The sequence below is a fragment of the Somniosus microcephalus genome, chromosome 5 (genome assembly GCF_052327205.1).
Source record: "Somniosus microcephalus isolate GS21.2 chromosome 5, FLI_Smic_1.0, whole genome shotgun sequence".
Lineage (NCBI taxonomy): Eukaryota > Metazoa > Chordata > Chondrichthyes > Squaliformes > Somniosidae > Somniosus > Somniosus microcephalus.
Window position 1 is genome coordinate 11,017,786 of NC_140991.1, and position 24,898 is coordinate 11,042,683.

At 48.5% G+C, this 24,898-nt stretch overlaps 1 protein-coding gene across 1 annotated transcript in view; it reads left to right on the top strand.

Moving 5' to 3' along the window:
• LOC147116882 (TBC1 domain family member 20) overlaps positions 1 to 24,898 on the top strand; it is a 135,126-nt gene that overhangs the window by 751 nt on the left and 109,477 nt on the right. The window lies entirely within an intron of this gene.

Here is a 24,898-nt window from a genome sequence, read left to right on the forward strand (position 1 = left end):
GGGGGGGAGAGAGAGGGCACCTGGTTTGGCGGGGGGGGGGGAGAGAGAGGGCACCTGGTTTGGCGGGGGGGGGGGAGAGAGGGCACCTGGTTTGGCGGGGGGGGGGGGGGGGGAGAGAGAGGGCACCTGGTTTGGCGGGGGGGGGGGAGAGAGAGGGCACCTGGTTTGGCGGGGGGGGGCGGAGAGAGAGGGCACCTGGTGTGGGGGTGGGGAGAGAGAGGGCACCTGGTTTGGCGGGGGAGAGAGAGGGCACCTGGTTTGGCGGGGGGGGGAGAGAGAGGGCACCTGGTTTGGCGGGGGGGGGGGGAGAGAGAGGGCACCTGGTTTGACGGGGGGGGGGGAGAGAGAGGGCACCTGGTTTGGCGGGGGGGGGAGAGAGAGGGCACCTGGTTTGGCGGGGGGGGGGAGAGAGAGGGGCACCTGGTTTGGCGGGGGGGGGGAGAGAGAGGGCACCTGGTTTGGCGGGGGGGGGAGAGAGGGCACCTGGTTTTGGGGGGGGGGAAGAGAGACGGCACCTGGTTTGGCGGGGGAAGAGAGAGGGCACCTGGTTTTGGGGGGGGGAAGAGAGACGGCACCTGGTTTGGCGGGGGGGGGAAAGAGAGAGGGCACCTGGTTTGGCGGGAGGGGGAGAGAGGGCACCTGGTTTGGCGGGGGGGGGGGAGAGAGGGCACCTGGTTTGGCGGGGGGGGGGGAGAGAGGGCACCTGGTTTGGCGGGGGGGGGGGAGAGAGGGCACCTGGTTTGGCGGGGGGGGGGGGGGGAGAGAGGGCACCTGGTTTGGCGGGGGGGGGAGGAGAGAGGGCACCTGGTTTGGCGGGGGGAGGAGAGAGGGCACCTGGTTTGGCGGGGGGGCGAAGAGAGACGGCACCTGGTTTGGCGGGGGGGGGGAGAAGAGAGAGGGCACCTGGTTTGGCGGGGGGGGGGAAAAGAGAGAGGGCACCTGGTTTGGCGGGGGGGGGGAAGAGAGAGGGCACCTGGTTTGGCGGGGAAAGAGAGAGGGCACCTGGTTTGGCGGGGGGGGGAAAGAGAGAGGGCACCTGGTTTGGCGGGGGGGGGGGAAAGAGAGAGGGCACCTGGTTTGGCGGGGGGGGGAAAAAGAGAGGAGGGCACCTGGTTTGGCGGGGGGGGGGAAAGAGAGAGGGCACCTGGTTTGGCGGGGGGGGAGAGAGAGGGCACCTGGTGTGTGGGGGTGGGGAGAGAGAGGGCACCTGGTTTGGTGGGGGGGGGGGGAGAGAGAGGGCACCTGGTTTTGGGGGGGGGGAGAGAGAGGGCACCTGGTTTTGGGGGGGGGGGAGAGAGAGGGCACCTGGTTGGGGGGGGGGAGAGAGAGGGCACCTGGTTTTGGGGGGGGTGGAGAGAGAGGGCACCTGGTTTTGGGGGGGAGAGAGAGGGCACCTGGTTTTGGGGGGGGGGGGAGAGAGGGCACCTGGTTTTGGGGGGGGAGAGAGAGGGCACCTGGTTTGGCGGGGGGGGGGGAGAGAGAGGGCACCTGGTTTGGCGGGGGGGGGAAGAGAGAGGGCACTTGGTTTGGGGGGGGGAGAGAGAGGGCACCTGGTTTTGGGGGGGGGGAAGAAGAGAGAGGGCACCTGGTTTGGGCGGGGGGGGGGAAGGAAGAGAGAGGGCACCTGGTTTTGGGGGGGGGGGAGAGAGAGGGCACCTGGTTTGGGGGGGGGGGAGAGAGAGGGCACCTGGTTTTGGGGGGGGGGGAGAGAGAGGGCACCTGGTTTGGGGGGGGAGAGAGAGGGGCACCTGGTTTGAGGGGGGGGGGGGGAGAGAGAGGGCACCTGGTTTTGGGGGGGGGAGAGAGAGAGGGCACCTGGTTTTGGGGGGGGGAGAGAGAGAGGGCACCTGGTTTTGGGGGGGGGGGGGAGAGAGAGGGCACCTGGTGGGGTTGGGGTTGGGGGGGAGAGAGAGAGGGCACCTGGTTAGGGGGGGGGGGAGAGAGAGGGCACCTGGTGTCGGGGAGGGGAGAGAGAGGGCACCTGGTTAGGCGGGGGGGGGGAGAGAGAGGGCACCTGGTTTTGGGGGGGGGGAGTGAGAGGGCACCTGGTTTTGGGGGGGGGGGGGAGGAGAGAGGGCACCTGGTTTGGCGGGGGGGGGAGAGAGAGGGCACCTGGTTTGGCGGGGAGGGGGGGGGAGAGAGAGGGCACCTGGTTTTGGGGGGGGGGGGGGAGAGAGAGGGCACCTGGTTAGGGGGGGGGAGAGAGAGAGGGCACCTGGTTAAGGGGGGAGAGAGAGGGCACCTGGTTTTGGGGGGGGGGAGAGAGAGGGCACCTGGTTTTGGGGGGGGGGAGAGAGAGGGCACCTGGTTAGGGGGGGAGCGGGAGAGAGAGGGCACCTGGTGTGGGGGAGGGGAGAGAGAGAGAGGGGCACCTGGTTGGGGTGGGGAAGGGAGAGAGAGAGAGGGCACCTGTTTTGGGGGGGAGGGGAGAGAGAGAGGGCACCTGGTTTTTTGGGGGGAGGGGAGAGAGAGAGGGCACCTGGTTTGGGGGGGGAGGGGAGAGAGAGAGGGCACCTGGTTTGGGGGGGGAGGGGAGAGAGAGAGGGCACCTGGTTGGGGGGGAGGGGAGAGAGAGAGAGGGCACCTGGTTGGGGGGAGGGGAGAGAGAGAGAGGGCACCTGGTTGGGGGGAGGGAGAGAGAGAGAGAGGGCACCTGGTTGGGGGGGAGGGGAGAGAGAGAGGGCACCTGGTTGGGGGGGAGGGGAGAGAGAGAGGGCACCTGGTTGGGGGGGAGGGGAGAGAGAGAGAGGGCACCTGGTTTGGGGGGGGAGAGAGAGAGAGAGGGCACCTGGTTTTGGGGGGGGGGAGAGAGAGGGGCACCTGGTTGGGGGGTGGGGGAGAGAGAGGGCACCTGGTGTGGTTGGGGGGGGGGGGGAGGGCACCTGGTGTGTGGGGGGGAGGGGAGAAAGCACCTGGTGTGTGGGGGGGAGGGGAGAGAGCACCTGGTGTGTGGGGGGGAGGGGAGAGAGCACCTGGTGTGTGGGAGGGAGGGGAGAGAGCACCTGGTGTGTGGGAGGGAGGGGAGAGGGCACCTGGTGTGTGGGAGGGAGGGGAGAGAGCACCTGGTGTGTGGGAGGGAGGGGAGAGAGCACCTGGTGTGGGGGGGGAGGGGGAGAGAGCACCTGGTGTGTGGGAGGGAGGGGAGAGAGCACCTGGTGTGTGGGAGGGAGGGGAGAGAGCACCTGGTGTGGGGGGGGAGGGGAGAGGGCACCTGGTGTGTAGGGGGGAGGGGAGAGAGCACCTGGTGTGGAGGGGAGAGGGCACCTGGTGTGTGGGAGGGAGGGGAGAGAGCACCTGGTGTGTGGGAGGGAGGGGAGAGAGCACCTGGTGTGGGGGGGGAGGGGAGAGGGCACCTGGTGTGTGGGGGGGGAGGGGAGAGGGCACCTGGTGTGTGGGAGGGAGGGGAGAGGGCACCTGGTGTGTGGGGGGGAGGGGAGAGAGCACCTGGTGTGTGGGAGGGAGGGGAGAGAGCACCTGGTGTGTGGGAGGGAGGGGAGAGGGCACCTGGTGTGTGGGAGGGAGGGGAGAGGGCACCTGGTGTGTGGGAGGGAGGGGAGAGGGCACCTGGTGTGGGGGGGGGAGGGGAGAGAGCACCTGGTGTGTGGGAGGGAGGGGAGAGGGCACCTGGTGTGGGGGGGGAGGGGAGAGAGCACCTGGTGTGTGGGAGGGAGGGGAGAGAGCACCTGGTGTGTGGGAGGGAGGGGAGAGAGCACCTGGTGTGTGGGGGGGAGGGGAGAGAGCACCTGGTGTGTGGGGGGGAGGGGAGAGAGCACCTGGTGTGTGGGGGGGAGGGGAGAGAGCACCTGGTGTGTGGGAGGGAGGGGAGAGAGCACCTGGTGTGTGGGAGGGAGGGGAGAAAGCACCTGGTGTGTGGGGGGGAGGGGAGAGAGCACCTGGTGTGTGGGGGGGAGGGGAGAGAGCACCTGGTGTGTGGGGGGGAGGGGAGAGAGCACCTGGTGTGTGGGAGGGAGGGGAGAGAGCACCTGGTGTGTGGGAGGGAGGGGAGAGAGCACCTGGTGTGGGGGGGGGAGGGGAGAGAGCACCTGGTGTGTGGGGGGGGAGGGGAGAGAGCACCTGGTGTGTGGGAGGGAGGGGAGAGAGCACCTGGTGTGTGGGAGGGAGGGGAGAGAGCACCTGGTGTGGGGGGGGGAGGGGAGAGGGCACCTGGTGTGTAGGGGGGAGGGGAGAGAGCACCTGGTGTGGAGGGGAGAGGGCACCTGGTGTGTGGGAGGGAGGGGAGAGAGCACCTGGTGTGTGGGAGGGAGGGGAGAGAGCACCTGGTGTGGGGGGGGAGGGGAGAGGGCACCTGGTGTGTAGGGGGGAGGGGAGAGAGCACCTGGTGTGGAGGGGAGAGGGCACCTGGTGTGTGGGAGGGAGGGGAGAGAGCACCTGGTGTGTGGGAGGGAGGGGAGAGAGCACCTGGTGTGGGGGGGGAGGGGAGAGGGCACCTGGTGTGTAGGGGGGAGGGGAGAGAGCACCTGGTGTGGAGGGGAGAGGGCACCTGGTGTGTAGGGGGGAGGGGAGAGAGCACCTGGTGTGGAGGGGAGAGGGCACCTGGTGTGTAGGGGGGAGGGGAGAGGGCACCTGGTGTGTGGGGGGGGGAGGGGAGAAGGCATGTGGGGGGGGAGGGGGGGAGGGCATCTGGTGTGTGGGGGGGGGAGAAGGGGAGAGGGCACCTGGTGTGTAGGGGAGAGGGCACCCGGTGTGTGTGTGGGGGGAGGGGAGAGGGCATCAGGTGTGTGGGGGGGAAAGCACCTGGTGTGTGTGTGGGGGGGAGGGCACCTGGTGTGTGGGGGAGGGGAGAGAGGGCACCTGGTGTGTGGGGGGAGGGGAGAGAGGGCACCTGGTGTGTGGGGGGAGGGGAGAGGAGCGGTCTAAGGATAAGGGGTAAGCCATTTAGGACAGAAATGAGGAGGAATTTCTTCACCCAGAGAGTGGTGAACCTGTGGAATTCTCTACCACAGAAGGCAGTGGAGGCCAGTTCATTAAATATATTCAAGAAGGAGTTGGATATATTTCTTAAGGCTAAAGGGATCAAGGGGTATGGGGAGAAGGCAGGGACAGGGTGCTGAGTTTGGATGATCAGCCATGATCACATTGAATGGTGGAGCAGGCTCGAGGGGCTGAATGTACTCCTGCTCCTATCTTCTATGTGTGGAGGGCACAGACTCACCCGGCGTTCACACGGCGTGTGGGGGGAGGGCACAGACTCACCCGGCGTGTGGGGGGGGGGCACAGACTCACCCGGCGTGTGGGGGGAGGGCACAGACTCACCCGGCGTGTGGGGGGGGGGGGCACAGACTCACCCGGCGTGTGGGGGGGGAGGGCACAGACTCACCCGGCGTGTGGGGGGAGGGCACAGACTCACCCGGCGTGTGGGGGGAGGGCACAGACTCGCCCGGCGTGTGTGGGGGGCACAGACTCTCCCGGCGTGTGTGGGGGGCACAGACTCTCCCGGCGTGTGGGGGGGGAGGGCACAGACTCACCCGGCGTGTGGGGGGGGAGGGCACAGACTCTCCCGGCGTGTGGGGGGGGGAGGGCACAGACTCACCCGGCGTGTGGGGGGGGAGGGCACAGACTCACCCGGCGTGTGGGGGGAGGGCACAGACTCACCCGGCGTGTGGGGGGAGGGCACAGACTCACCCGGCGTGTGGGGGGAGGGCACAGACTCACCCGGCGTGTGGGGGGAGGGCACAGACTCACCCGGCGTGTGGGGGGAGGGCACAGACTCACCCGGCGTGTGTGGGGGGCACAGACTCACCCGGCGTGTGTGGGGGGCACAGACTCACCCGGCGTGTGGGGGGAGGGCACAGACTCACCCGGCGTGTGGGGGGAGGGCACAGACTCACCCGGCGTGTGGGGGGAGGGCACAGACTCACCCGGCGTGTGGGGGGAGGGCACAGACTCACCCGGCGTGTGGGGGGAGGGCACAGACTCACCCGGCGTGTGGGGGGAGGGCACAGACTCACCCGGCGTGTGGGGGGAGGGCACAGACTCACCCGGCGTGTGGGGGGAGGGCACAGACTCACCCGGCGTGTGGGGGGAGGGCACAGACTCACCCGGCGTGTGGGGGGAGGGCACAGACTCACCCGGCGTGTGGGGGGAGGGCACAGACTCACCCGGCGTGTGGGGGGAGGGCACAGACTCTCCCGGTTTGGGGGGTACAGACTCACCCGGTGTGTGTGCACCATGGAGAGATTCATACCTGGCATGGAAACAGCAAATGCATTGCAGTGTGAAGAGTACATCTATTGGTGCAGTACATATAAATACTAAATATAATATTGCAACTAGCAAGTTCTGTCATAATATTAATAACCAATGTGCAAATAATAATGAGGCATAATATGGGAACAGCAAACCGTGTGCAAATTGAGGGAATTGATACATAGCATGCAACAGTGAGTATATTGGGACATAGAATATAGACAGTAAATATATTGGGACATGGAATGCGGACAGTAAATATATTAGGACATGGAATGCAGACAGTAAATATATTGGGACATGGAATGCGGACAGTAAATATATTGGGACATGGAATGCGGACAGTAAATATATTGGGACATGGAATGCGGACAGTAAATATATTGGGACATGGAATGCGGACAGTAAATATATTGGGACATGGAATGCGGACAGTAAATATATTGGGACATGGAATGCGGACATTAAATATATTGGGGACATGGAATGCAGACAGTAAATATGTTGGGACGTGGAATGCGGACAGTAAATATATTGGGACATGGAATGCAGACAGTAAATATATTGGGACATGGAATGCAGACAGTAAATATATTGGGACATGGAATGCGGACAGTAAATATATTGGGGACATGGAAAGCAGACAGTAAATATATTGGGACATGGAATGCAGACAGTAAATATATTGGGACATGGAATGCAGACAGTAAATATATTGGGACATGGAATGCGGACAGTAAATATATTGGGACATGGAATGCAGACAGTAAATATATTGGGACATGGAATGCGGACAGTAAATATATTGGGGACATGGAAAGCAGACAGTAAATATATTGGGACATGGAATGCAGACAGTAAATATATTGGGACATGGAATGCGGACAGTAAATATATTGGGACATGGAATGCAGACAGTAAATATATTGGGACATGGAATGCGGACAGTAAATATATTGGGGACATAGAATGCAGACAGTAAATATATTGGGACTGTAGTGTATGTACCTTGAAGAAGGAACTATATTCTGCAGCCCCTGTATACTGCAGTACCAGTAGTGACCACCCCTGTATATAAGCCTGTGTAGTAACTTTGTATAGTAGTTCCAGTTTTGTCTCCATTCAGTAAACACCTGTTATAACCAACTTCTGCAGTCCGTGTCTCAATTACACACGGACATTACATTGGCGACGAACAGATCCGAACTTACCTACAGTTCTGCACCACCTCACGGGGATCCATCCCTGAAGCGAAGTTATTAGAGGTCGAAGCCAGAAGAAAAAAAAACAAACAGAAGAAACGGGCGTCGACCGTGGGCAACCGCCCTCTGATTCATCGAATTCGAAGATTTGCAGGAGAGGCTGTCGAGAGCTGGGCTTGGTTATCCAGTCTATGGTGTTCCAGCTAATCGGGCTGGTGGCAGGTAGTACACTGATCCTTCCTGGGCTGCGGCGGGCTAGCGCTCGATCGGGTGGCGTTTCAACGGGGCCGAGCAGCGTTGTCGGGAAGAGGAGAGAGAGGGTAGAGCACACGGCGCGGCCGGTGCTACGAAGCCGGGCAGCGTACAGACCCGAGAAGAGGGAGGGAAGTGTCCCATAGGGTCTGCTCTGACGACGGGAACAGTAATTAAAATAAAAGAAATTAGAAGCGCAGAAAGCCGCGAGGAGCTGCAGTTTGCCACGGGGACTGCGGAGAGCGGCGTTGGCAGCAGCGCAGGGGGAAGCGCGCGAAGACCATAGGGCGTCGCCATCAAGGCATAAAAACGCCAGCAACAGCGCTGGCAGCAGCGGAAAAGGCAGAAAGCGCGGGAGGCGCCATCTTAATCCAGCGGGGAAGAAGGCAAAGCGCGGGAGGCGCCATCTTAGATCTCCAAGATGCCGAAGACTGGCAATATCACTGCCTTCGATAATGCAATAGAAGACTGGACCACGTAAGGCAAATGAAGTAGCCGATGAGAAAAAGGCATCGGTACTATGTACTAAACTTAATGGGCGCAAGAACGTACGGCCTATTGCGGAACCTGATCACTCCAGTCAAACCGACGGCGAAGAGTTTTAACGAAATTGTTGATATCCTACAGGAACACCTAAATCCTACACCGCTGCTGATAGCAGAAAGATTTAAATTCCACAGGAGAACTCGGCATAAAGATGAGAGCAATGCTGATTACCTTACGGAACTACGCAAGCTATCAAAGCACTGCCAGTTCGGAGCAGGACTGGCAGATACCCTACGGGACAAATTTGTCTGTGGACTCCTGAGTGAAGGAACCCAGAAGAGGTTACTCTCAGAGAAAGAGCTGACGCTAGATAAGGCTTTCAGCGTGGCAGTATCGTACGAAGCAGCAGCAAGGGGAGCTGCGGAAATACAGCAAAAGCCACAGGAATACGGCATCCATGAAATGACACGGAGATTTGAAAAATGTTATCGCTGCGGCAGAACAACCCATGACCAGAAGGACTGCTGGTCCAAGGACAAAATATGCAGGCAATGCGGAAAGATGGGACACATTGCACGAGTTTGCAGGTCTGGGAAGAAGACTAACGACAACAAAAAGACTACTAAGGAACAGTACAGGAAAGTACAAATGATGACGGACAGTAGTTCCGAAGACCAGAAGAGCGATAGTGAATCCGGGAACAAGAGACTAAGCTGTCTCAAACTACACAACGTAATCGCAAAAGAGGATCACCGAACCATTTGGGTCACCCTCACGATAGCAGGGTCCCAAGTCAAAATGGAATTGGATACAGGATCAGCCCTGACCGTCATGAATCGACGAGACTACGAGCGGCTATTCTCACACATACCCTTGAAAGACACATCCATTGTCTTGAAGACATATACGGGGCAGAAAGTATACCCCAGAGGGAAAATAAGGGTACCTGTCGAATACAACGGCAAGGAAATACAGAAATTGTATCTACATACTGCAAGATGGTGGACCACCGTTATTGGGACGTGAATGGATCAGAAAGATAAGTTTAGACTGGCACTCCATTCAGGCACTGACTGTGGCTGGTAAGGATGACGACGTCACACCTGGACGATTGTCAAAAATCTTGGCTAACGCTAAAGAGGTATTTCAACAAGGACTGGGAACTCTTAAAGACGTAACCGCCTTGATAAAAATAGAAGAGAATGCAATTCCCAAGTTTTTCAAAGCAAGACCGGTACCGTATGCAATTCGCCCAGCCGTCGAGGCAGAGCTGGAGAATCTAGAGAATGCAGGCGTGTTATCTAAGGTAGACTGGAGCGAGTGGGCGACACCCATCGTTCCTGTCATGAAGAAAACGTTAAACAATAAGTCTGAGGAGCCAAGGAAGGTTCGCATCTGTGGGGACTTCAAGGTGACTGTGAACCCAGTCCTTCACACAGTACAGTATCCTCTTCCGAGGATAGATATTTTCGCCTCACTATCTGGAGGGAAACGTTTTACAAAAATTGACCTAGCGCAAGCATATTTGCAGATGGAGGTTGAAGAATCCTCTAGGAAATATCTCATGATAAACACTCACAAAGGTCTTTACCAGTATAATCGACTGGTATTCGGAGTAGCATCAGCTCCGGCTATATGGCAAAGAGCGATGGAACAAGTCCTGCAAGGGATTCCGGGGACTCAGTGTTACTTGGACGACATCCTAGTGACAGGTGAAAATGACAGTGAACACCTTGCCAACCTAGAGCAGGTGCTCACTAGACTAAGAGAACATGGGCGACGAGCCAATCGCCCCAAGTGTGAGTTTTTTAAGAAACAAATATCGTACTGTGGCCACGTGATTGATGAAGAGGGGTTACATAAGTCCCCTGACAAAATTGAAGCGGTAGTTAAGGCTCCAGCGCCTGAAAATGTGTCGCAACTGAGGTCATTCCTCGGATTGGTGAATTACTACCATAAGTTTTTGCCGAATTTGTCCACAATTCTGCACCCACTGAATGCCCTGCTACAAACTGGAGTAGCATGGAAATGGAGCGATGAATGTAAACGGGCCTTTCAGAATTGTAAAGGCCTGATCACTTCAAGAGAAGTATTGGCTCACTACAACCCATCACTACCGATAAGACTGGCGTTTGATGCGTCTCCCTACGGCGTTGGAACGTACTGTCACATAAATCCCTTGATGGTTCAGAGAGGCCGATGGCTTTTGCATCACGCTCGTTAACTGCAGCCGAGCGTAACTACGCCCAGATTGACAGAGAGGCCCTCAGCCTGGTGTGGGGGGTGAAGAAGTTCAATCACTACCTGCACGGACAGAAATTTACTCTACTAACTGATCATCAACCTCTTGTCTCCATTTTCAACCCTAAGAAGGGCGTCCCGATAATGACAGCACAACGGCTACCGAGGTGGTCCCTTTTCCTAGGGGCATACCAATATGACATCGAGTACAAAGGAACTAAACAGCATGGGAATGCTGATGGATTGTCGCGCCTACCGTTGCCGACGGTGGAAGAAGCACCTGCAGTGGATCCTGTGGAGATATTCCACTCGACCATAGTCTAATGTCTACCTGTGACGAATGCAAACATAGGAAAGGAAACACGAAATGACCCGACACTCTCCAGGGTCTATGATTTAACGGTGAAGGGATGGCCAGCACATGGCGAACCACTGTTGCCAGCATTCTCGCCGAGAAGAGAACAGCTGTCAGTGTGCCGAGGAACTAGCGGTTTTAGCAGGCCAAAAAGTGGATAAATCCCCAGGCCCGGACGAGATGTATCCCAGGCTGTTGTGTGAGGCAAAGGAGGAGATTGCAGGGGCTCTGACACAAATTTTCAGAACCTCTCTGGCCACAGGGGATGTACCAGAGGACTGGAGAACAGCTAACGTAGTACCATTATTCAAGAAGGGTAGCAGGGATAAACCAGGGAATTACAGGCCAGTGAGCCTAACATCTGTGGTAGGGAAATTATTGGAAAAAATTCTGAGGGACAAAATTAGTCTCCACTTGGAGAGGCAAGGATTAATCGGGGATAGTCAGCATGGCTTTGTCAAGGGTAAATCATGTCTGACCAATCTGATTGAATTTTTCGAGGGGGTGACTAGGTGTGTGGATGAGGGAAATGCTGTGGATGTGGTTTACATGGACTTCAGTGAAGCTTTTGACAAAGTCCCGCATAGGAGACTGGTCAAGAAGGTAAGAGCCCATGGGATCCAGGGGGCCTTGGCGCGTTGGATCCTAAACTGGCTGAGTGGCAGGAGGCAGAGGGTGATGGTCGAAGGTTGCTTTTGTGACTGGAAGCCTGTGTCCAGTGGGGTACCTCGGGGATCGGTGCTGGGTCCCTTGCTGTTTGTGATCTACATTAATGATTTGGATGAGAATGTAAAGGGTATGATCAGTAAGTTCGCGGATGACACGAAAATTGGTGGGGTGGTAAATTGCGAGGAGGAAAGCCTCCGGCTACAGGACGATATTAACGGGTTGGTCAGATGGGCGGAAAAGTGGCAAATGGAATTTAACCCGGAAAAGTGCGAGGTGATGCATTTTGGACGGACAAATAAGGCAAGGGAATACACAATGAGTGGTAGGACCCTAGGAAGTACAGAGGGTCAGAGGGACCTTGGTGTACATGTACATAGATCCCTGAAGGCAGCGGAACAGGTAGATAAGGTGGTTAAAAAGGCATATGGGATACTTGCCTTCATTAGCAGAGGCATAGAATATAAGAGCAGGGAGGTTATGATGGAGCTGTACAAAACGCTGGTGAGGCCACAGCTGGAGTACTGTGTGCAGTTCTGGTCGCCTCACTATAGGAAGGATGTGATTGCTTTGGAGAGGGTGCAGAGAAGATTCACCAGGATGTTACCTGGGATGGAGCGCCTCAGCTATGAAGAAAGACTAAACAGGCTGGGGTTGTTTTCCTTGGAGCAAAGGAGGCTGAGGGGGGACCTGATTGAGGTGTACAAAATGATGAGCATAGATAGGGTAGATAAAGAGGAACTTTTCCCCTTAGTTGGGGGGTCAATAACAAGGGGACATAGATTCAGGGTAAGGGGCAGGAGATTTAGGGGGGATTTGAGGAGGAACTTTTTCACCCAGAGGGTGGTTGGAAGCTGGAACTCACTGCCTGAAAGGGTGGTAGAGGCAGGAACCCTCACAACATTCAAGAAGCATTTGGATGGGCACTTGAAATGCCATTGCATACAAGGCTATGGACCAAATGCTGGAAAATGGGATTAGACTGGACAGGGATTGATGGACGGCGCAGACACGATGGGCCGAAGGGCCTCTTTCTGCGCTGTAAAACTCTATGACTCTATGAACCTTGATGTGTGGATCCAGAGTAGTAATTCCACCCAAATTGAAGGATCGAGTGCTCAATGAGCTTCATGAGGGTCATCTGGGAGGGGTAAAAATGAAGAACTTAGCCAGAGCGTTTGTGTGGTGGCCGGGAATCGATAGAGAAATCGAAGAGATGACCAAGAGCTGTACAGGATGCCAGAAGGTCCAAAACGCCCACCACAAGCCCCTCTACATCCATGGGAGTGGCCCTCATCTCCATGGCAAAGGGTACACATTGATTTTGCTGGTCCATTTATGGACTCGATGTTTTTAATTGCGGTGGATGCACATTCAAAGTGGCCAGAGGTAATAAAAATGTCCTCAACCACCACAGAAAAAACCATCAGAGTCTTACGAACCATATTCACCAGAAATGGGCTGCCCGAACAGATTTGCTCCGACAATGGACCATAGTTTGTGTCTGAAGAGTTCCGGAGGTTCTTAAAGAACAATGGTGTTAAGCATTACACATCCGCCCCATATCATCCAGCCACCAATGGATTGGCTGAGAGGTTCGTTCAAACATTCAAGAAGGCTATCAAGGCAATGTGTAATGAAGACATACCCCTACAACACAAGGTGGATAACTTCTTGTTTGCCTACCGGAATGCGACACATGCGGTTACCAACCAAACTCCAGCCATGATGTTCTTCAATCGAAGACGAAGATGCCGCTTGGATTTGGTTAAGCCAAACATCAGAAGAGATGTAGAGAACAGGCAGTTTCAGAATATGAATGAAAGGCCAACCAGGAGTTTCAAGATAGGTCAACCAGTTTTGGCCTGGGACTACCGCACAGAGAAATGGCAGCCAGGAACGATCTGCACACGGCAAGGACCTCTAATGTATACCGTGGACGTTGGAGAGAGCATTGTAAGACGCCATGCTGACCAGATTCTAGAGTCACTGGAAAACGTCAAAGCTACACCACGATCCTATACACCTGGTAATGAAACCGAAGTACTAATTGCATCTACCTCAGAATCGGTGATATTGGAAGCAGACGAACCAAACAACGACGTTGATCCTGAATCAACTTTGCCAGAAGAACCTGATACCCCAAAGAGGCGTTATCCGGACAGAATCAGGAAGCCTCCTCAAAGACTGAATTTATAATTGCTTAACTTCAGCTAATGTATCTAGCAACTGTAATTGTAAATGTTATTTAATTATTAATCAAATGTTATGTACTGTTTAGCTAAAAGGGGAGGAATTGTAGTGTATGTACCTTGAAGAAGGAACTATATTCTGCAGCCCCTGTATACTGCAGTACCAGAAGTGACCACCCCTGTGTATATAAGCCTGTGCAGTAACTTTGTATAGTAGTTCCAGTTTTGTCTCCATTCAGTAAACACCTGTTATAACCAACTTCTGCAGTCCGTGTCTCAATTACACACGGACATTACAGGGACATGGAATGTAGACAGTAAATATATTGGGACATGGAATGTAGACAGTAAATATATTGGGACATTGAAATAAAGAATAGATTTGCCTTTCTAATCTAGGCTTTACTAACTTTAAAAACCCAGTCGCACATCTTTCAACACCAGTCTCCAACAATGACTAGAGAGAACTGAATTTAAGATGGCCACCACAAATCACCTGACATCCACTACCAATGAGTTTACAACATATATCTCAAGGTAGAAACAAACAACCAATTACAATACTTCTTACTAATACAGAGAACAACCACCCCATTCACCAATCACAATACTTCTTATTAAACATAGGAAATAATCACCACATTCACCCCTCTTTTTAAAACATGCTCCAACCTAAATAACCTTTACAATTTATAATTAATTTATTTACAACTAAAATACAAATATAATATTTCAACAACTTTAAAACATTACTATCAATTTAAAAGTCCATTTTCAATCGGTCGACCGGATATCTTGTTCGTGTCGACCTTCTTAACCTTGGTGAAATTCCTTGCCCTCCCACACCCGGAGGCACCGAAGTATCTTCTGCAGACAGGCTATCCATATCCCGATTATCAACGGTTTCCGGATTGGAAATCCCATCAGGAAGTAAACTAGGACGGTCATGAACATCCATCAAAGGCTGACTAATAGAAGTATAATTATCTGCAATAGGATTGGAAACATTCGTAGTATCTATAACAACATCCACATTATCTGAATCATGACTATTATTAGTATCCTCGGAAGAGGGCTGGCCACCACAAGGAGCCAAGTCTTTCATTGAAACAGTACTTTCTTTCCCATCTTGGAATCGAATATGAGCATATTGGGAATTTGCCTCCAACCGCTCCACCTCCTCCACTAAAGGATCATATTTTGACAATCTAACATGGCGTCGAAGCAACACAGGTCCCTGCATAGTAAGCCATGAAGGTACCGAATATCCCGTAGTAGATCTCCGCGGGTAATTAAAGAGCCTTTCATGGGGGGTCACATTAGTAGCCGTTGAAAGCAATGATCTAATGGAATGCAGGGCATCAGGCAGTACCATTTCCCACTGTGTATTCCTAAGGTTCCGGGATGTCAAAGCCAACATAACTGCCTTCCAGATCACCCCATTGTATCGTTCGCGCTGTCCATTACCCTGGGGGTTATACGGGGTAGTTCTACTAGTAGAAATTCCCCAACTCTGAAGGTATTCCTTCAGCTGGGAAGACATAAAAGAACTTCCTTGATCCGAATGGATATACGCAGGCATCCCAAAGATGACAAAAAGTTGAGTCAGACATTTGATAACTGTAGCAGCTGATACATCTGCGCAAGGAAAAGCAAAAGGAAACCTTGAAAACTCATCCACAACAGTAAATATGTATCGATTTTGAGTCGTTGAAGGAAGAGGCCCCTTAAAATCAACGCTCAGATGTTCAAAAGGAGAAGTAGCCTTTATAAGATGAGCTCGTTGAGGCTTAAAGAAATTCGGTTTACACCGAGCACAGATAGAACATGATGAAGTCATCCGCTTGACGTCTTCAACTGAAAAGGGCAAATTCTTACTGCGTACGAAGTGTATCATCCTCGTAACCCCAGGATGACATAAAGCATTGTGAAGATTAATAAGCGTATCTCCGTGAATCACAGAACAATAAGCCCTCGACAGTGCATCAGCAGCAACATTATCCTTCCCCGGACGATAAACTATATCAAAATGCCAACTCAATCCTCCACCTCATTATTTTATCATTTTTGATCTTTCCAAAATGTTTAACATCAAACATAAAGGACACAGATTTTTGATCGGTTACCAACGTGAAATGTCGCCCCGATAAATAATGTCTCCATTTACGCAGTGCTTCTACTATTGCATATGCCTCTTTCTGTATTGAAGAATGCCTTTTTTCACTATTATTCAAAGTACGTGAGAAAAAGGCCACAGGTCTTCCATTTTGGTTCAGAGTAGCCCCAATTGCAAAATCAGAAGCATCCGTCTCAATCACAAAGGGAACCTGCTCATCAATAGAATGCACAACTGCTCCTAGGATATCCTTTTTAATTTTATCAAAACATGTCCTGGCCTCCCATAATAGAGGATATGTCGTAACCCGTATAAGGTGCCGGATCTTCTGCGAAAAAAGTTTGCAATCCAATTAGAATAGTAAGAAAACAGTCCAACAACTCGTTGCAAAGCCTTAGAATTAGTAGGATAAGGTAAATCGATCAATGGTCGCAGACGTTCTGGATCTGGTTTAATCTTATTTCCCGAGATAATATACCCCAGCAGATTTACCTCAGTAGTCGAAAAGATACACTTCTCTTTATTAAAAGTTAAACCAACTTTTTCCGCAGCTTGAAGGAATCTTTCTAAATTAGAATCATGCTCCACCCTTGATTTACCACACACCGTGATATCATCTAAATATGAAAAGGTGTCGGAGAGAGAGTTATCACTTATAAAAGCATCCATTGCCTGTTGAAAACGAGCAACACCATTAGTAACACCAAATGGTATTCGGCAAAACTGATACAGCTTTCCACCAGCCTCAAAGGCTGTATATGGTTGATCCCTCTTAACAATAGGAATCTGATGATAAGCACTCTTTAAATCAGTAGTGCTAAAAAACTTATACTGAGATACTTTGTTGATAAGCTCATCAATCTTAGGCAAAGGGTACGCATCTAATTGAGTATACCTATTAATAGTTTGAGAGTAGTCTATCACCATTCGTTTCTTATGTCTCTCGTTAGTGGTGACAACTACCTGAGCCCGCCAAGGCGAACAACTAGGTTCAATGATTCCTTCCAATAAAAGACGTTGGACTTCAGAATTAATAAATTCTCTATCCTGACTGCTATACCTTCTTGACTTGGTAGCAATTGGCTTACATTCCGGCATCAAATTGGAAAAAAGTGATAATGGAGAAATGGATAAAGAAGTTAATCCACAAATGGATAAGGGTGGCTTAGTCCCTCCAAACGAAAGACTAAGACTCTCGTGTAATTTAAGCACATCATGACCAATCAAAATATCTGCACAAAGATTAGGCAAAACAGACAGGCGTATATCAATATACGTATTACCTAGAAGAATCAATTTCACAAGGCAACAACCAGCTACTTGTGAAGTAAGGGTCGTCTGAGCCATACACACCTGATAAGTAACAGGCAAGATTTTCAAACACTTTTCCTTCACATACTGAAGACTTATAAAACTCTCGGTACTGCCCGTATCCATGAGAGCCTTCACTTCTAACCCATTAACTTGGGCCATAACTATAGCTTTGTTTAGGCCATGAGCAAATGCAGCAGAAATTGATGCAATAAACGCCCTCTCAACAGGTTGAATAGTCGCAGAAGAGGAGGTAATTGAACCTAATGATTTACAAACACGTGCATAATGACCTCTCTTGCCGCATTTACTACATACAGCCTCCTGGGCAGGACACTTCAAACGAGGATGCCGGACGTTCCCACAAAAATAACACTTCTGAATCCTAGAGGCAACAGCCGCCGAAGTAAAAGGTGGAGCTGTTGGAGTAGAATCTATTTCAGAATCTAGTAAACCACTCCCATTAAGTCCACCTAATTCCTTTTCGTCCGGAACTGCCGAAACCACAGTCACAGGCTGATTAGAAAGAGTATAAGAATCCGAACTTCTCTGAGCCATATCCAATGTAGAAGCTTGCTCAAAAGCACTCTTGAGATCCAAAGTCTTATTTTCTAACAACCGCTGACGAATTGATCTAGACAGTAGTCCATTAATAAAAGCATCCCGTACCGATTCTTCCTTATATTCTTCGGCCGTCACGGCTTTATAATTACAGTTAGCACCAAGGTGCCGAAGTGCTTGTAAATAAGTATCCAAAGATTCTCCCACCTGCTGCCTACGGGCAGATAGAAGGTAATGTGCAAATACCTCATTCTTTGGTTTAACAAAAATCTTCTCCAATGTAGAAATAGCCAATTCGTAAGTTTTACAGTCCAAAATATACTTCTACACATCCGGAGCAATGTAGTTGATCAGCATATTCAGCTTATTCAGAGACTCTTGTTCCAACACACCCAAAAAGTTTGTAAATGTATGATATACCTATCAATTCATCCAATGAAAAGCGACGAGTTAAGAAAGTAACTATAGGTTTTTATTGGCTAAATAACAGAGCCCACCCTCGTGGGTGATCGGATACAACAAGGAGGAATGCCAGCCAGTCGACTACCTTTATACCTGGGCAGGTAGGTGGAGTCATGGGCGGAGTCAGCAGTGGTCAGCCCAGGTATATCGACGTGACAAGAGGCGACCTCGTATAGTGATACAACAGTGTGAACAGTGATAACCATAGAGTAACGATATAACAGTGATAACTATAGTGTAACGATAGTGAACGATGAAAGTGGTTTACCACAATGTGCAATACCAATGTTTCTATTTATCATCCACTCCTGCAGAATTAGGGTCAGCATTGAATCGTTCCGGTTGAAGATATCGCTCCATTCTGATAAAAAGTTAATAAATTGAAATAAAGAATAGATTTGCCTTTCTAATCTAGGCTTTATTAACTTTAAAAACCCAGTAGCACATCTTTCAACACCAGTCTCCAACAATGACTAGAGAGAACTGAATTTAAGATGGCCACCACAAATCACCTGACATCCACTACCAATGAGTTTACAACATATATCTCAAGGTAGAAACAAACAACCAATTACAATACTTCTTAGTAATACAGAGAACAACCACCCCATTCACCAATCACAATACTTCTTATTAAACATAGGAAATAATCACCACAGACATGGAATGCACACAGTAAATATATTGGGACATGGAATGCAGACAGTAAATATATTGGGACATGGAATGCAGACAGTAAATATATTGGGGACATGGAATGCAGACAGTAAATATATTGGGACATGGAATGTAGACAGTAAATATATTGGGACATGGAATGTAGACAGTAAATATATTGGGACATGGAATGTAGACAGTAAATATATTGGGACATGGAATGCAGACAGTAAATATATTGGGGACATGGAATGTAGACAGTAAATATATTGGGACATGGAATGTAGACAGTAAATATATTGGGACATGGAATGCAGACAGTAAATATATTGGGACATGGAATGTAGACAGTAAATATGTTGGGGACATGGAATGCAGACAGTAAATATATTGGGGACATGGAATGTAGACAGTAAATATATTGGGGACATGGAATGCAGACAGTAAATATATTGGGGACATGGAATGTAGACAGTAAATATATTGGGACATGGAATGTAGACAGTAAATATATTGGGGACATGGAATGTAGACAGTAAATATATTGGGACATGGAATGTAGACAGTAAATATATTGGGGACATGGAATGCAGACAGTAAATATATTGGGACATGGAATGTAGACAGTAAATATATTGGGGACATGGAATGTAGACAGTAAATATATTGGGACATGGAATGTAGACAGTAAATATATTGGGGACATGGAATGCAGACAGTAAATATATTGGGACATGGAATGTAGACAGTAAATATATTGGGGACATGGAATGCAGACAGTAAATATATTGGGACATGGAATGTAGACAGTAAATATATTGGGGACATGGAATGTAGACAGTAAATATATTGGGACATGGAATGTAGACAGTAAATATATTGGGGACATGGAATGTAGACAGTAAATATATTGGGACATGGAATGTAGACAGTAAATATATTGGGGACATGGAATGTAGACAGTAAATATATTGGGACATGGAATGAAGACAGTAAATATATTGGGGACATGGAATGTAGACAGTAAATATATTGGGACATGGAATGTAGACAGTAAATATATTGGGACATGGAATGTAGACAGTAAATATATTGGGACATGGAACGTAGACAGTAAATATATTGGGGACATGGAATGTAGACAGTAAATATATTGGGGACATGGAATGTAGACAGTAAATATATTGGGACATGGAATGTAGACAGTAAATATATTGGGGACATGGAATGTAGACAGTAAATACATTGGGACATGGAATGTAGACAGTAAATATATTGGGGACATGGAACGTAGACAGTAAATATATTGGGGACATGGAATGCGGACAGTAAATATATTGGGGACATGGAATGTAGACAGTAAATATATTGGGGACATGGAATGCAGACAGTAAATATATTGGGGACATGGAATGTAGACAGTAAATATATTGGGGACATGGAATGTAGACAGTAAATATATTGGGGACATGGAATGCAGACAGTAAATATATTGGGGACATGGAATGTAGACAGTAAATATATTGGGGACATGGAATGCAGACAGTAAATATATTGGGGACATGGAATGCAGACAGTAAATATATTGGGGACATGGAATGTAGACAGTAAATATATTGGGACATGGAATGTAGACAGTAAATATATTGGGACATGGAATGCAGACAGTAAATATATTGGGACATGGAATGCAGACAGTAAATATATTGGGACATGGAATGCAGACAGTAAATATATTGGGACATGGAATGTAGACAGTAAATATATTGGGACATGGAATGTAGACAGTAAATATATTGGGACATGGAATGTAGACAGTAAATATATTGGGGACATGGAATGTAGACAGTAAATATATTGGGACATGGAATGTAGACAGTAAATATATTGGGACATGGAATGTAGACAGTAAATATATTGGGGACATGGAATGTAGACAGTAAATATATTGGGGACATGGAATGCAGACAGTAAATATATTGGGGACATGGAATGTAGACAGTAAATATATTGGGGACATGGAATGTAGACAGTAAATATATTGGGGACATGGAATGCAGACAGTAAATATATTGGGGACATGGAATGCAGACAGTAAATATATTGGGGACATGGAATGTAGACAGTAAATATATTGGGACATGGAATGTAGACAGTAAATATATTGGGACATGGAATGCAGACAGTAAATATATTGGGACATGGAATGTAGACAGTAAATATATTGGGACATGGAATGCAGACAGTAAATATATTGGGACATGGAATGTAGACAGTAAATATATTGGGACATGGAATGTAGACAGTAAATATATTGGGACATGGAATGTAGACAGCAAATATATTGGGGACATGGAATGTAGACAGTAAATATATTGGGACATGGAATGTAGACAGTAAATATATTGGGACATGGAATGCGGACAGTAAATCTATTGGGACATGGAATGTAGACAGTAAATATATTGGGGACATGGAATGTAGACAGTAAATATATTGGGACATGGAATGCGGACAGTAAATCTATTGGGACATGGAATGTAGACAGTAAATATATTGGGACATGGAATGTAGACAGTAAATATATTGGGACATGGAATGTAGACAGTAAATATATTGGGACATGGAACGTAGACAGTAAATATATTGGGGACATGGAATGTAGACAGTAAATATATTGGGGACATGGAATGTAGACAGTAAATATATTGGGACATGGAATGTAGACAGTAAATATATTGGGGACATGGAATGTAGACAGTAAATACATTGGGACATGGAATGTAGACAGTAAATATATTGGGGACATGGAACGTAGACAGTAAATATATTGGGGACATGGAATGCGGACAGTAAATATATTGGGGACATGGAATGTAGACAGTAAATATATTGGGGACATGGAATGCAGACAGTAAATATATTGGGGACATGGAATGTAGACAGTAAATATATTGGGGACATGGAATGTAGACAGTAAATATATTGGGGACATGGAATGCAGACAGTAAATATATTGGGGACATGGAATGTAGACAGTAAATATATTGGGGACATGGAATGCAGACAGTAAATATATTGGGGACATGGAATGCAGACAGTAAATATATTGGGGACATGGAATGTAGACAGTAAATATATTGGGACATGGAATGTAGACAGTAAATATATTGGGACATGGAATGCAGACAGTAAATATATTGGGACATGGAATGCAGACAGTAAATATATTGGGACATGGAATGCAGACAGTAAATATATTGGGACATGGAATGTAGACAGTAAATATATTGGGACATGGAATGTAGACAGTAAATATATTGGGACATGGAATGTAGACAGTAAATATATTGGGGACATGGAATGTAGACAGTAAATATATTGGGACATGGAATGTAGACAGTAAATATATTGGGACATGGAATGTAGACAGTAAATATATTGGGGACATGGAATGTAGACAGTAAATATATTGGGGACATGGAATGCAGACAGTAAATATATTGGGGACATGGAATGTAGACAGTAAATATATTGGGGACATGGAATGTAGACAGTAAATATATTGGGGACATGGAATGCAGACAGTAAATATATTGGGGACATGGAATGCAGACAGTAAATATATTGGGGACATGGAATGTAGACAGTAAATATATTGGGACATGGAATGTAGACAGTAAATATATTGGGACATGGAATGCAGACAGTAAATATATTGGGACATGGAATGTAGACAGTAAATATATTGGGACATGGAATGCAGACAGTAAATATATTGGGACATGGAATGTAGACAGTAAATATATTGGGACATGGAATGTAGACAGTAAATATATTGGGACATGGAATGTAGACAGCAAATATATTGGGGACATGGAATGTAGACAGTAAATATATTGGGACATGGAATGTAGACAGTAAATATATTGGGACATGGAATGCGGACAGTAAATCTATTGGGACATGGAATGTAGACAGTAAATATATTGGGGACATGGAATGTAGACAGTAAATATATTGGGACATGGAATGCGGACAGTAAATCTATTGGGACATGGAATGTAGACAGTAAATATATTGGGGACATGGACTGTAGACAGTAAATATATTGGGACATGGAATGCAGACAGTAAATATATTGGGACATGGAATGTAGACAGTAAATATATTGGGGACATGGAATGTAGACAGTAAATATATTGGGACATGGAATGTAGACAGTAAATATATTGGGGACATGGAATGTAGACAGTAAATATATTGGGACATGGAATGTAGACAGTAAATATATTGGGGACATGGAATGCAGACAGTAAATATATTGGGGACATGGAATGCAGACAGTAAATATATTGGGGACATGGAATGTAGACAGTAAATATATTGGGGACATGGAATGTAGACAGTAAATATATTGGGACATGGAATGTAGACAGTAAATATATTGGGACATGGAATGCAGACTGTAAATATATTGGGGACATGGAATGTAGACAGTAAATATATTGGGACATGGAATGTAGACAGTAAATATATTGGGGACATGGAATGTAGACAGTAAATATATTGGGGACATGGAATGTAGACAGTAAATATATTGGGGACATGGAATGTAGACAGTAAATATATTGGGACATGGAATGTAGACAGTAAATATATTGGGACATGGAATGCAGACTGTAAATATATTGGGGACATGGAATGTAGACAGTAAATATATTGGGACATGGAATGTAGACAGTAAATATATTGGGGACATGGAATGTAGACAGTAAATATATTGGGGACATGGAATGTAGACAGTAAATATATTGGGACATGGAATGTAGACAGTAAATATATTGGGACATGGAATGCAGACAGTAAATATATTGGGGACATGGAATGCAGACAGTAAATATATTGGGGACATGGAATGCAGACAGTAAATATATTGGGACATGGAATGTAGACAGTAAATATATTGGGGACATGGAATGTAGACAGTAAATATATTGGGGACATGGAATGTAGACAGTAAATATATTGGGGACATGGAATGCAGACAGTAAATATATTGGGACATGGAATGCAGACAGTAAATATATTGGGGACATGGAATGCAGACAGTAAATATATTGGGACATGGAATGCAGACAGTAAATATATTGGGACATGGAATGCAGACAGTAAATATATTGGGACATGGAATGTAGACAGTAAATATATTGGGGACATGGAATGTAGACAGTAAATATATTGGGGACATGGAATGCAGACAGTAAATATATTGGGACATGGAATGCAGACAGTAAATATATTGGGGACATGGAATGCAGACAGTAAATATATTGGGACATGGAATGTAGACAGTAAATATATTGGGACATGGAATGCAGACAGTAAATATATTGGGGACATGGAATGCAGACAGTAAATATCTTGGGACATGGAATGTAGACAGTAAATATATTGGGGACATGGAATGTAGACAGTAAATATATTGGGGACATGGAATGTAGACAGTAAATATATTGGGACATGGAATGTAGACAGTAAATATATTGGGACATGGAATAGAGTCATAGAGTCATAGAGTAATACAGCACGGATAGAGGCCCTTCGGCCCATCGTGTCCGCGCCGGCCATCAAGCCCTGTCTAATCTAATCCCATATTCCAGCATTTGGCCCGTAGCCTTGTATGCTGTGGCATTTCAAGTGCACATCCAAATGCTTCTTAAATGTTGTGAGGGTTTCTGCCTCCACAACCCTTTCAGGCAGTGAGTTCCAGACTCCAACCACCCTCTGGGTGAAAAAGTTCTTTCTCAAATCCCCTCTAAACCTCCCGCCCTTTACCTTGAATCTATGCCCCCTAGTTATTGACCCCTCTACTAAGGGAAAAAGCTCCTCAGCATCCATCCTATCTATGCCCCTCATAATTTTGTACACCTCAATCATGTCCCCCCTCAGCCTCCTCAGCTCCAAGGAAAACAAACCCAACCTGCCCAGTCTCTCTTCATAGCTGAAGCGCTCCAGCCCTGGTAACATCCTGGTGAACCTCCTCTGCACCCTCTCTAACGCGATCACATCCTTCCTGTAGTGTGGCGACCAGAACTGCACACAATATTCCAGCTGTGGCCTAACCAGTGTTTTATACAGCTCCATCATAACCTCCTTGCTCTTATATTCAATGCCTCGGCTAATGAAG